General features: G+C 37.7%; 1 protein-coding gene and 1 long non-coding RNA gene across 2 annotated transcripts in view; one reads left to right on the top strand and one right to left on the bottom strand.

Moving 5' to 3' along the window:
- The window catches only part of jmjd1cb (jumonji domain containing 1Cb), a 190,180-nt gene that overhangs the window by 61,014 nt on the left and 114,369 nt on the right, over positions 1-14,797 (top strand). The window lies entirely within an intron of this gene.
- On the bottom strand, positions 10,749-12,901 carry LOC148153566 (uncharacterized). Its single transcript, XR_015761537.1, has 3 exons — positions 12,712-12,901; positions 12,029-12,121; positions 10,749-11,136 (listed from the first exon to the last, which is right to left on the bottom strand). It is a non-coding gene; the product is annotated as an uncharacterized LOC148153566 (long non-coding RNA).

Genomic DNA, 14,797 nt, shown 5'->3' on the forward strand with positions numbered 1-14,797 from the left:
AAAGTTCTATAGTTAACTGAAACCAGGGCATTAATTTCCCTATCCTGGTAAATGCTCCCAATAACATAAACAGATGCTGATCTGCATCTTTGCAGATGAGAAATCAGACTGCAGGTAAATGTGCTGGCAAAACCAAACCGTTTTATAAATACAAACAATTACTGTTGAGTTCTAACTATGGACCAAGCTTTAATTACCAGAATCCTGGATAAATGTTTCCACCAGTCATGTAACACTTCTATGGAGAGAGTCTATAACCAGTTGCTTGCTATCTTTTAACACCAGTCCTACTGTTTTACATAAGCTGCATCTTACAAAGGATTACTACTGTATATCCAATGGTATACAGTGGTGATTGCAGTATGGACAGGTTCAGAGAGGTCGGTGTTGCAGAGCACTGTTTGTACAAACGATCCACCATAGAGATGGTGTTTCCCAACAGGCTGTTCTTCTGATGAACACTGAGCAGGCAGAGCACCCTGATGTCTTTCTGTTTTGTGAAAACACTGTACATGTGTATTTACAGAAACAACAATTCTTTTTATGTATGATATATTTATATTGACTTTGCCTTCATTGAGACCTAGTTAAATTCCTTGTTTGTGTAGACAAACATGGTGAATAAAGCTGTGAATGATTGTGAAATGACATGGTGAGGAAAGAACATGATGTGGAAATATTAAAGCAACACCTCAGGACGTTAAAGCTTGAGGTCTTCAGCATGCCATCAAATTAGACAAACTAAGGACACTAACGTCAGTGTTTCGGAGTCCTGATGATGATTATTTCTGATTTACAATAATCATTTTTTATAAAGTTTGCAATATAGACAGACATAGACTGATTTTTGTCATTCAATTGTACATTTAAAAATTTACATATTGAAAGAAATTTTGTTGCAAGGCTCCAGTAATAATAAAAGTTCAATATGAATATATACAATAAAAGATTAAATTTATGACGGTTGAGTAGTCTTATGGCATGAAGCTGTTGTGGAATCTGGTTGTTCTGCATTTGAAGCTGTTGAATCTTTTTCTAGAGGGCAGCAGGGAGAACAAATCATGCTGAGGGTGCAAGGGGTCTAGGATGTCAAGGATGGAAAGAAACTGTCCCAATGATTCTCTCAGCTGTCATCATTCTCTCTATGTGTTGTTAGTTAGTGTTACATGCTTCAAACCAGACAGAGGTGCTGCTGGTCAGTTTGTTCTCTATTGTCCCTCTGTAGAAAGTGGTGAGGATGGGAGGGGGGAGGTTTGCTCTTCTCATCAGACATAAAAAGTGCAGACATTGCTAAGCTTCCTTCACCAGACCAGAGTTTGGAGGGACCATGTCAAAGTGTCAGTGATCTGTATCCCCAGTATTCTAATGTTCCTGATCTGCTCCACTGCAGCGTCATTGATGAGGAGGGGTGTGTGACTTAACATATATATTTTTTTTAAATCAACAACAATTTCTTTTGTTTTGTTGACATTCAGGATTAGATGGTTTGCATCACACCAGTACACCAGATGTTTCACCTCCTCTTCGTAGGCCAGTTTATTGTCCCTGATGAGACCCACCACTGTAGTATTGTCTGCATACTTCATGACGTGGTTCGTACTGAACCCAAGAGCAGGGGGCTCAGTATACAGCCCTGGGGAAGTCAGTACTGAGACAGATAACCCTTGAAGCATTTTTACCAACCCTCTCAGACTGGGGTCTGTCTGTGAGGAAATCCAGCAGCCAGTGACACATGCTGAGCTGAAGTCCAGAAACAGCATTCACACGAGTATTCTTCCCCTCCTGGCTCTAGTGCAGGTTGGAGGAAGCGGCATCCTCTGTGCAGCGGTTGCAATGGATCAAAAGAGGAGGGAGTTTTGAGATGATGTGATCCTTCACCAGCCTCTCCAAACATTTAATCAATATGCAGTTTGTTATGGATGATTCATACCATTTTCAGGCAAAGCAGGCAAACTATTTTAAATATCTTGCTATATTTGAAAATAAAGTCAGAAAAATAAAGACGTTTGAAAAAATTGGAACTGTTTTTGTATCTATTGCATATTCAGACAATAAAGTTCAGCCATAACTGGTTAAAACATGAATAATGTTAATTAAAGTGAATTCATAAAGTAGTTACATTTTCATATAATTTTGTCAATTAGACTAGTTGACTAAATTTTATTACAACTGGTTGACTAGAAGTAAAGCAATTCTGATGTCTAAATTGTAACTACAAAGACTAAAAATACCATAAATAAAATTTTTCTGTCAAAATTAACAGTGATTATTCAGACTTTAGACTCAGCTGGTTATTTATCCTCAGAATCCTGATTTAGATCTGTATATATTAAATCTACATTTAAATCAATATTGCCATTTTTGGTTCTTAGAATCTTCTTTGTGCAGTTGGTGTTTAGAAACTGCAGCCTGATAATTTTCCCTCTGAGTCAAGCAACATCTTGCTTCCTTCAGGCCCTGTCTGGGTTCACCAGGATGCTAAATAAATTAATGGGTGCTAATACAACAGATCTGTTTAGACAGATGTGCCTACTTAGTCGATGTTCATCTTCTTAATACATCATATACTAATATACATGATAGGGTTGATCTGACATGGTTCTCACTGTTGTTTTAAACCATTCTATTGTGCTTCAGTTAAACTCTAGGTTTAGCGCACGTCTGTCTTTATATCCAGTTATCTTTTGACATTTCTCATTTTTAAAACAATATTATTTGAACTGCTTGTACATCATTCCTGCCCAGAGAAATCTACTTGTGTTTTTTCAATGACTGTCTGCATTACTTAAAACAAAGCTGAGTCTCAGGCTGTGGGAAAAGAGCCAGGAAGCTGCTTGAAACCTCATTACCAGAGGGGGCTTGGAGGGTTTAAAGCACTGTTTCATCACAGCTGAATCAAAGTAAGATTAGTTTTATTGAAACACCAACATACTACAATGATTAAACTGCTAAGGAATCATGCAGGCTTGAGTGATTATTGGATCTGCATTTAAAAAAATAAATATGGCATTCAATAATCCTGACATCAAGATGTGATTAACACCTGTTTGTGTCTTTGTCTTCAGAAAGACGCTGCATGGTTGTAGCAGCAGCAGTAAGACTCGCAGCCTCCGTTTTTCCTACTCTGTATTCTGTAAAGCTCCAGTTTTCTCTGCTGCAGTATTTAAGAGGCAGATTTGGCTGCTCTCTCCACTCTGGTTGGCTGCTCTCATGCTTCATGCTCATTGGCTCCCAGGAACCTCTGGTGCAGCCAGCCAGAAATCAGCTCCTCATCTGATGGTGATGGGCAGATTATACTCCACTGCACCACTAAAACCACATTTAAATGACGATATACACACAGCTTATTAATGTTACAGTTGGTAAATGTGGCAATATATTGCTTAAATTTATAAATCTAAAATTCCTCATAGTATATTGCTTATGATGATTATCACCCTGACTTTTATCCCAATTTGTAATATTTAAACAGCTTTAGGTATGTGGCTTCATGCCTGACTGTAAAATGCACAGAGAATGATAATTTTTGAGGGCATCTGATGTGCAGATGTTCCTGGTTTATTTATCACCAATTCAAAACAAATGCCGTCTCAAGGCTCTTTACAAGAAACGTTATTTTGGTTTAATCCTCCATAAATTCCAGTTAATCCTAGTTAGTGCATCAAGTTTAGTTCATTATTCAAATGATTTTTAAAGGGTAAGTATTATGTGTTTTCCAGGCACATAGTGCCATTTGTAGGACAAGAAAGTGTAACTGTAAAAATGTATATTCATATATGAAATCTGAATTAAGAGATTTTACTTCTTAATCTAACGGTTTAAATTCGAGCCTCTGTCTCTTTAAAAATTCCTGCTCTTTGTTAAACTCCGTCTTCAGGAAGTCATCTCAACATGGCTCCTCTATTAACCCTTTACCAGTAATCCACTGAGAAGTTGGTCCTGTAAAGAGCTCAGCAGTTCCACCAAGTGTTTGCTAATTGCTGCTGGCTAGTCTGAAGGAGCCGAATGGGGAAGTTGCTCTATGAAGCGGAGGTTTTAAAGTTTGGAAACTGCAGCTCTGAGGAGGAGCTACGTCTGGAAGGCGGGGCTAGGTCCAACCAAGCATTTTGAACAGCTGAATGATTGCCATGGAGATTAAAGAATTTCTCAAACTTTGATGAAAGAATCTTGGCAACAATCCAGGTATGGTTTTGATGAGGGAATAACATTGTAACAGGATGTAAAGCTAAAAAAAAAAATCTTTTACATGATACTGCCCCTTTAAAAAGTTCCTATCTGGCTTTTAGTTGTTGACCTGCAGCAGCGACAGCAGACAATCGCTGGCGTTGTCGTTAACTTTACAGCAATCCCTTTTTTTCCCATAATCCCGTTAGACATTCAGTGGTCTGAACTTGTTCCAGATTCCCCTCCATTTGTTCCAAAGAGCATTATTGCTAATGCAGATAACATTAACTTCATTATGTGGCCGTGCCTTTGTGATATAAAAATGAGCATAATATATGATTTTGCAGAACTCTATTTTTAAGTTCATAAAACTGACTTTTCACTTCCAGATAGTCAGCTGTTTTCTACATAACTTCACTGTCCACAGATGCTTTATGTAAGTGAGTACACTATGACATCCTCAGGGCTTTTATGTTGCTAAATGGTTTCCAGCACCGGACTGGGACTGGGCTCCAGGCGCTGCTGCAGGATTCTATTAAGACAAAAAACAAATGGTGTGGAGCTATTTTATTCAATGGCATTAAATATATGTGTACATGCAGTCACATAATCTGAGGGAGTATTTGGTAGAATGAAGTAAAAAGGTCTCCAGCCCTCTGATGCTGGGTGAAAGGATTTTTGTCTGCATCAGACTTTGTTTAGACATGAGTGAAAGAAGCTGATTTGAAGTCTGGTGCATATGAAAACGTGGGTCCCAGTTTGCTTGCAAGTGAACACTTGTGTGGTTTGCTTACAGTGGGAAACACAAACAGACTATTCACTGATGCCAAAGAAAGGAAACAAACCCTCTGTACAGAGTAATATGTGGGGTACATCAGTGCCCCCCTTCTGTTCATATCATGCAGTTTCTTGTGAGAAATCAATCAGCTTAAATTAGAAACAGGAACCCCAGGTCCGCATGGATCTGGTTAGTTTTTATTGTAAACAAGCGGTGCTGGATAGTTTTCTGTTGCTTTGTGTTTTTTCCCTCTCGTTCAGTCATCATTGGGCCATATGAGCTGCAGCTGTTGTGACTGTATCACTTTGTCCACTTTGATTAGTGCAGTGTGAAAGTGAACCAATCCAAATGAAGCTGAGATATTTTTCTGTGTTCCTTTCAACTATTCTGTTTTTGACAACAATTCCAGTAGTGCTGGAAGTCCAGACCTTTTTGGACTCACTGTGTTTGGCCCTGGCCCATGCTGATGCCAGAACGGGACAAGTTCCCTATTACAACTACATAAAAAAAAAATTAGAATCACTTGGAAAAGCTTGATATTTTTTGCCCCTTTGTTCAGAAAGTGTAACTCTCATTTTAAAGAGATTCATTACACACAGTGAAACAGTTCAAGTGTTTTTTCTACATAGAATGAAAACCCCAGTTTCAGAATCTCAGAAAATAATTTTACATGTGGTTTTGATAAGCAAGGATGTTTGAAACAGAAATGTCAGGCTTCTGAAAAGTATTTCTTCATATGCACTGACTCATAGACTCGTTCCCTTTCAGTTATATTCAGAACACATCCATATGAATCTTGAACAACAAAACAGATTCATGAGATTTGTTTAAGACTGAATTTCTTCCATCATTTTAACATTGGGTTTTACCTTTCATAATTTTCTCCTCATTTTAACAGTTGGCAACCTTAAAGACGCGTGTGTGTGTTCCATTTATGTAGACAGGCCAACTAAACAAAAACACACACCCGGTTTCAGCCTCAGCTCATTAGTATCAACTGGTTAAAAAGTCCTTAGAACGGCACACGGATCCACAGCTTGCTCTCACTGCAACTCCCAGTTACTATAGTAACAGACTCAGCCACAGATCTTCCCCAGTTCTCGTGTATTATTCTTATCTGAGAAGACAGTGTAGTTCTTTTGATTTCTTTTCTTTAAGGGCTGTTTGAAAATTTTTCACAAGAGATATTTAGTCTCAGATGACTCACAGCAAAAAGATAACAGATTCACCGGGAAGCCCCCTCTCCTCCTAGAGCTTCACCATCATTGATGGATGATGATTTAATGTTTATTGTCTCAAAGGACTGATTAGTTTCAGCTCCCATCATTCTCAGTTTGATGTCATAAATGTCTCTCCATTCATTGGTTGCTAGTATCCAGATATAACGATGCTCCAAATAATATTTCCAGTGAAGGTTTTTTGTCCTTTTAATGAGAAATCAGATCAAGTATAAGAGTGACTGAAGTTTTCTCTGGCTGCATGAAGCATAGATGAGCACAGAACTGCCCCCACCTGTTGCTAGGCACTGCTGTACTTTTCCCTTTTGCATGAGGCTAGTAAAATTGGAAATGTGTTGAAAAACTTAAAAAATATATAATGTGTTCATGTATGTATGCATGCTTTATTTAACCAGGAAACGGCAAACCCAAAGTACAAGACCAAATCCACAAAACAGATAACCAAGAGAAATCACACAGTTACTCATCTCATTAGGGCATTACAGAAGCTAGGTGATCTCATTTCTCTGTCCTTTAGAATTGATTGGTAGCAAGAGGTGAAAATTTCAAATCCATATGCAAAAATTAAGGACTAAAAAACAACTGAAAAACATTTTTCAAGTTGCAAAAATGTTTTTTTTTTTTGCAACTGTAATATTCGATATTTGATACTATTTTAGAAGCAGGGATAACTGTTTTTCTGTTTTAAAGGAGACTTATGCAAAATTCAGTTAATGCACCTTTTGTACTTCCTTTTGGGTCTCTACTGCTTTTAGAAAGCAAAAAACATAAATAACTGAATACCATCACCTAGCAGTTTTATGACAATACATTGATATGTTTTGGTGTCTGTTTCAAAAGCCTCCAAATTATTAAATCATAGTTGGCATGCACTGCCCCGTTATCTTGCAACTAGGGTTGCCACCTTTCAGAAATGAAAATAAGGGACGCCACCACAGTACGTCATCCTACTCTGATGGGTTGGGATGGCTGCTGCAGTGATAGACAATATTTTATGGCAATGTTTTTGTTTTTAAAAAGTAATCCATAGACCAATCGTTCATACATAGAGTACTCCAAAATTGTACTCCAATCTGAGCATACCTTACACAAGTTTAGTTAAGCAAGTGTAAAATGCATTTGGTAAACTGCTCAAGTACTGAGTAACTGATCATAACACCTGATTTAACAATCAAAATGTGTCCTCAGACAGGGTTCCAAAAGCATAAGTTATGTGAAAATTCTGGTATTGTAAAGCATATTATCAAAATATTTACCACATTTTCCACAAGGGCCGGGGTAGTCAGTGTTTTCCATTGGGACACTTAAAAAAAGAATGAAATAAAAAAAACAGAGCAATATTTCATCATTTGATATAATAAGTGAGCCAAAGAGCCACTTTTGTCCCCAGAGATTCAGGTTGCAGGTCCCTGGCAGATGGAAATTGTGGTCATATCTCAATACAGCAGCTAAAAGCACAGCACTATAAATTTTAATTCATTGTTAAAGTAAAATTGTGAAGGTTAAAAAAATCCACCTCTGAGCATTAACAAAAGACATTTATTTAGCATAATTTCTACCCCTGGGCTGCAGGTCTATGTCTGACATTAATGACCACTGAACACTGAATTCATAGATGTCAACATTTCTTAATAAAACAAACAGAAAACCCTAACAAACCTTTTTAAAGTAGGAAATATTTATGTATTTACGGTTAATCTCTTAGTATGATTTGTTCTTTAAATGACCATTTGTATAATTTTGGCTGATGCGACTATACATTAAATAAGCAAATAATTGATTATTTAATAATCAAACCATAACAGTCTACTAAAACCACAATAAGAAACATAATTAATAAAAAAATGTTCTGTTCCATATCAGCCTCAGGAGGTGATTGAGGGATGAAGAGACTGATGTCTGGTTCTTTAGGTTCTGACGGGTCTGGAGTTTCTCTCCTGATCCATTCTGTCTATCATACAGCAGCACACCGCACCAGAACGAACACATTTGTTTAAACTGCCTGTGTTCATCCTCACTGACATTATTCAGCCTGGGATTTACGTCTTCCTTGTCACGTTTGTATCTTTACGAGAGGTTTTACTTCTAAGGGCGGTGGAGTATTGGGTTGAGGATGTTTTAAAAAGACACGGGTCGATAGCAGCTCACCGGGCTGTGTAGTGTCCGTCTCCAGGCAAACTTGACAACAGCGTTGGTCCATAGCGTTCTAGGGTCCTTTAGCTCCCGCAATGAGAATTTAGTGTAACAATATTTTAGTCATTATTGTTACACTTGGTGTTGATATGTGTGTGGTAGGCATGTCTATCGAACAGTTATAGAATTCGGTACAAATTGCATCCCGTATCAGTTCAATACAGGATGCAGCATTTAACAGTCAAATACAGGACGATTCCGTATTTTTAGGGACTGGTGGCAACCCTATTTGCAACCCAAGCTGAACTGGTCAGCTGGTTTTCCCGCTCTATACGCTGTGCAATGGCTGCTGGGAAAGACGTGGTTTAGTTGTTGATTCACCATCTAGAAACCTCTGCTGGCCAGGACTCTCCACTTCTGCTTATGGGTTTCACTCGGGGTCAAAGCTTGCTGGTTGGACTATTTTCATCTGTTTGCAGCCATTTTCACATGTGTGGTGTAAACATATATTTGGAGGGCTTGGCCAACAGTGGCTTATTTGCATTTAAAATGACGAGAGGCTTAGACAGCTCATTTTGAAATCTTACAACAGACAGAACTGAGCAGACTGGGAAATGATCTGAGGATGATTTCCAGTAAAAACATGATGAACATGGTTTTTATAGCCCACTGACCTATCATAACTAGATTTAAACAAAGTATATAGGTCCCATATAATTACAAATAATTAGGTCATGTTCAGTGTTTTGCTTAAATGCAGTGAAAGCAGTATTTTGTATCCTACAGTGAGAATCTCCTGGCAGCCCAGGTCTTTATGTATAGAACTTTGCTTTAGACGCTCAGTCTGCTGAAGATACTCGGCGCCCCGGAAATGACATGAAACTATAGAGTAAGGTCAGCGAATCTAGTTGAATCACTACATGAATGAATGAGCCATTGTTTACAGCAAATGGGGAAAAGTTGCTCCAACTAATCGCCTCATCAGAAATGGATGGTGATTGAGGGCAACTTTTGTTGTGTGGAATGCAGGAGGAATAAACGGCTGGATCTGTCTCCATCTGTCATCCACCATTCTCTGAGGTGGAGGGGAGTTCCAGGAGTTCCACCCAGCGTCCTGGAGTGACTTTTAATGATTTGGTTGAAACAAAGTAGGAAATGCGTCCATGAGGGAGAAGAGGCAAGCATGACATCAGGCAGTAAGAAAGGAAAGGCTTTAGACGTGTGGAGAGACTGCAGTAGCCATAAACAAAGAGCCAGCCTGCTTCCCTTCACTGCCTTCTGGCTCGGAGTGATCACTCAGTTGACTGCAGCGGGGCATTGTGGGAGGGGAAGAGGGCGGGAGGCTGATTAAGGAGAGATGCACTCGTTGATCCCTTTTCCGCTCTGTCTTCCACGCTGCCTGCAAAGAGAGGAGAGGGGGAGGGGATGAAGGAGAAAGAGGATGGAATCAGGAGACGAGGGAAGGATGGCTGATTCATGCGCACATCTGTGCACTCCAGCAGTACTGAATTATCTTAAAGATGCCATGAAAAGGTTTCTAGCTGCTGGCAGTGGATGTTGACTTCATCAAATTGCATTTTCTATTATACATTAGGAATTGATGCAAAAAAAAAAAAAAAGCCAAAATTTGACTTTATTTCTTCTGATTTCAGCTTTGTAACTTTAACTACCAGCCACTGGTTTAGTTATGATAGCATTTAGAATCACTTTGAAAGATGCTTTGAAATTCCAGGTCTGGAATTCTGGAACCTGATTTATTTTTATTTCATCTGGGAACTAGAATATCAAGAGTAACTGATGCATGTTTTAAAATTTTTTTATAAAATGTAATAACCAGCTAACCAGTCTGCTTTTCATCTTTTTATAAAACCCACCCCACACGCATGCACACACACACACACATTTATAAATGGTGGAACAGCCTGTTTTTCTTCCACATACACTGAAAGAAATAACTCTTTGGATTAACATAAAAAAATCATGGAAAGATTTTCCACCTGATTACTTTGCTTTATTTCAGCACTATGTAATTCTGTTACTCCGATTTAAAGCAAATGTGTTGGCTCAACTTAACTTTTGTGGTTGATTCAACTTATTTACTTTAGTTGGACCCAATGTAATTTAATAGAACCAGACCAACTAATTTGCAATGTTTTGGACCAAATAATTGACTTTACTTGATTAAGATGAATGCAAATTTAGTTGAAACCAACTTATTTAACAGTGATAACTTCACACTACTTAATTAAGATGATCCAACCCATGAAAATTAAGTTAGCTGAACAAACATGCTTCATGCTGAAAGAAAGCTATATAATCGTGTGGAAAATCTTTCCATGATTGAATTATGTTAATTCAAAGACATTTTCTGAAGTGCTATTAAATTAAGTGTTTTAAGACCACACTGAAAGAAGAAAGAACACTCAACAATGAGAAAAAGTACAACATGAACTTTATTTTCAAAATTGTTATCCATTTTCTTTTTACACAGCACAAAAAACAGCTGAGTTGAAAGTTGAAATAAACAACAAAAGGTCAGTTTTGTTTTTCCAGAAAAAAACTGGGCTGTGTTTAGCATAGATCAAATTCTTAACAACATAAAAAGTGTCAGTAAATTCGCTCAACTTTGCAAACTGTAACAGTTAAAATTTAGTTTTCGACTGCGGTCTTTGGAAAAACATGTAAAGATAGATTGCCCAAGTTGTTCATCACTTCCACCCCGTCCAGGAGAATCCCAACATCCTCAATGGCATCGCCAGGCTCTGCACTCTCCGGTCGGATAACAGATTCCACAGACAGTCTCGGCTATAGCCATTTGTGCACCTTGATGATGGGAACAAGGGTGGGGTTTTGGGGGGAGAGATTTCACATGTCATTAAATAAAAAAAATAACTTTACACTTATTTGGCTGACTCAACAACAGCTAAGGTCCATCAAAGATCTGTCTGTGTTAATTGTGAGTCCAGTGGTAAGATTTCCCATTTAGAAAAGGTACCATATTTTCTGCACCATAAGGTGTACCTAAAGGCCTTACATTTTCACAAAAATCGTCTTATTATCCGGTGAACCTTGTGGTGCGGAAAATACGGTATATTGTCTCATATGGAAAAACATGAAGAGAAGGGATGAATCCCAAATAGGCCCCATATTCCATGGCCTGTTCTCCTCAATTGAAATGACAGTCTGAGGATCCACCACACAGACTGTCATTCTAAACCAGTCCAATTTATGTGCAAGTACAAAGCCCTGACTCTGTACACAAACCAAACATCTTATACATGAAGAACCTGTCTTGTTTTCTGGATGGAGGAAATGTCATGACTATGTGTGGTAGTTATTTCCAAATAGATCAGTACTAACATCTTAGGTAAAGTTACTTAATATTTTTGTCTGCATATGAAACAATGCTGTTAGAAAAAAAGGCTAAATAAAACAGGCCAAAGATCTTTTTGTGGAGTTTAACTCACCTAAAAATCCTCATTTTAAACCCACTTAACAATAACTGTAATTATATCAATCTTACTAATGATTATCCTTTTCTGTGGGAGAAATCTAAAAGCATCTCAAAAGTCAAATTAAAATTGAATGTACCCAAGTGAAAAAAAGAAGTTTTAATGATCTTCTCTTAATTTAAATTTATTGGTAATTCACAGGAAGTCCAATTAACTCCAACTGTAATCACCTCTTTTGTGGACACAAAGATAAATTAACATACCATGTACTCTTTCTCCAGCTTCTCTGGATCTTCATCCAGGTATGCACACAGACCTTTTAGGATCCACTCTCGTCTGACTTCAGCCGTGTTTTCCTAAATATGCAGATCAGAAAACAATGAGAACAACCGCAAAAATCCAGCAGTATACTATAGGGTCACACACTTGAAAACTTAGCTAAATTCAAAGGAAGTCACAACGAAAGTGATCAGTGGCTTGCAGCCTATTTGAAAGATCTTTAAAATTGTTATTCTCCTTTCATTATGCCATGACTAAAATTAAGTTTAACATTTTATTTAAACTTCTAACTGAAGCTGTCACCTAAGAAATATTTATGTCTGAAACAAAGGTACAGTACAGGGGGATATACTGTGAAAAATCTATTTCCTCTGCCTTCTCCCAGTGCTAGAAACAACCAGTCAGTGGCAGGAAAGTGTTAGTGCTGTCAATCACAATCTCATGTTGCTGCTCATCCTTCTTCCCCCTTGCTCTGTACTATTCTGTAGCTAGCATAGGGCTGATAGCAGCTCATATCTACTAGACAGAGAGAGACAACACTCCTTACAGTTCCACATCCCCACGCAAATAAAGACAAATAAAACAGACTTGCCAAATACAAGTTTAGCTGAACCCTTATAATCGCTCTAACACTAGATTCAGTCATTTTAGATCTGGCAAAACTTACCATTAGCCACTGCAATCTAAAACTTGATGGCCGATGACCCCCTTCACCAGTGCTTATGTAGGTGGATAACAGACAGGTGATGTTCTGAAAGAGATCAGATTTTCAAACATTAAAATATGTAATTCACCCTGAGCAGAGTTGTATCTGAACATTCAAACTTTTAGTACAAGTCTCTTGAATGCATCATGAATCAATCAATCAAATTTTATTTGTACAGCACATTTAATCAGAAAGGCATTTCAAAGGGCTTTACATAATTAAAAACAGAAACACAGAGTCATGCAACATTTAATAAACAGTGAAACAGATAAAAAGTAAAGCCAAAAACATTAAAAACATTGAAGACATTAAAACTGCACTAAGCCTAATTTAGCTATAAGCAACTCTAAACAGGTGGGTTTTAAGTTGAGATTTAAAGGCACCCAGTGTTTCAGCTGTTCTGAAACTGAATATAATCACTGGGCACATGCAAGCATGTATGTGCAGAACAGTGGTGACTTGAACATGGTAGAAAGCAATAAAAATATAAAACATAAAAATCAAAACAAAAACCTCAACATTTCAAAATTAAACCAATAAACTTAAAAATTGTTTTTGAACTACAATTATTTATGGAAAAACAAGTACAATAACAAAATACATCTTTAGAGCAGAGGAATATATGCATTTAAAAAAAAGGAAAGCTCAAGTCTGTTCATGGACTACCATAATAGGAATAATGGACAATCCTCTGAGTGTTTCAGCCATTAAAAAATACTAGAAATCCATAGTTAGAAGGTGGACATTTATGTGGACATTGCAAGCACATTTAAAGCTCTAACAGCAAAGGTTTCCGCAGGTTCCTCTGACTCAAATTTATTACTTTTTATTATTAATAAATGAAGAATCTGTATTACGATAGAAAGCCACAAAAGTGTGTGTGTATCCAATGTCCACTCTGCATTTACCTACATAATAACAGTACTGAAATTAAATAATAATAAAAAAACATTTAAATAGACTTATGTTTGGCCCCAGTGTTTAAAATCCACTAAACCTCAGACTTCAGAGTTTGTATGGCACCAGATGCTGAATTTACGTCAGTCCAACTTTTTTCCAGGGAGTTTTAACAACCTGAGGAGGAGCAAAACTGTGACATTTATGGGGTCCGTTTTTTGTCTTGACAGCAGCTTTGTGACCCTTACACTGCTTCATGTGATGTTAGCATGATTTGAGTACATCAATTATATAGAAACGTGACCGAACATAGAAAAAAATGTTTTTTTTAAAAGTCTGATGATTTTAATTTGCATCTTTTTATTTCGATTTTTATTTTGATTTAGACAGATGAAAATAGACTGAATCTTACCTTTTTCAAAGTAAGCAGATCCAAATCAGGAATCTTCCCGCTTCTCTTGAAAGAACAGTTTGAAGTTTTCCCAAACACAAGATCTCGCGTGATCTCGCTAGCATCTCGCGTGATCTTCCGTAATTTCGCTAGCATCTCGTGTGATCTTCCATAATTTTGCTAGCATCTCGCGTGATCTTCCGTAATCTCGCCAGTGTCTCGCGTGATCTCTGGGTCTCGCTAGACCCTCTTCGGCGGGAGATTAGTCTGACTAAATTGAATCACGTTGTCTCAACTTGAATACATTTTATTAACGCTAGGTTGTTGAATTTTATGTTTATTTGACGTGATTTTGTCATATTTGCCTTTGAAACATAAAATAATTCTGTTAAACATGTTGTTTTTTTATAAATGCAATAACCACTTCAATTCAGTTGTGCTTTGACACAAGCATGGAGCAAGCAGGAAATGGAGCAAATGTTAGAAAAACGCTGATTAATTACCAGCTAACCATCACTTCATGTGATGTTAACACATGTTAGCCACTGACATGAGTACATCATTTACATAGAAACGTAACCAAACATAGCAACACTGATATGTGCACAATCCTGCCAGGAAAATTTAGTATTCTCTAAACTGCAGCTGGCGTTTTCCTGGCACGAAAAACAATCATCTCGCGGGGCCTCGTGCGATTTCCCATGATCTCGCGGGATCTGCCGTGATCTCGCTCGTCGCCTCCAGCACAAGATCAGTCTG

This window comes from Poecilia mexicana, unplaced genomic scaffold (assembly GCF_051168715.1).
Source record: "Poecilia mexicana isolate PSO_F unplaced genomic scaffold, ASM5116871v1 scaffold_19, whole genome shotgun sequence".
Taxonomy (NCBI): domain Eukaryota; kingdom Metazoa; phylum Chordata; class Actinopteri; order Cyprinodontiformes; family Poeciliidae; genus Poecilia; species Poecilia mexicana.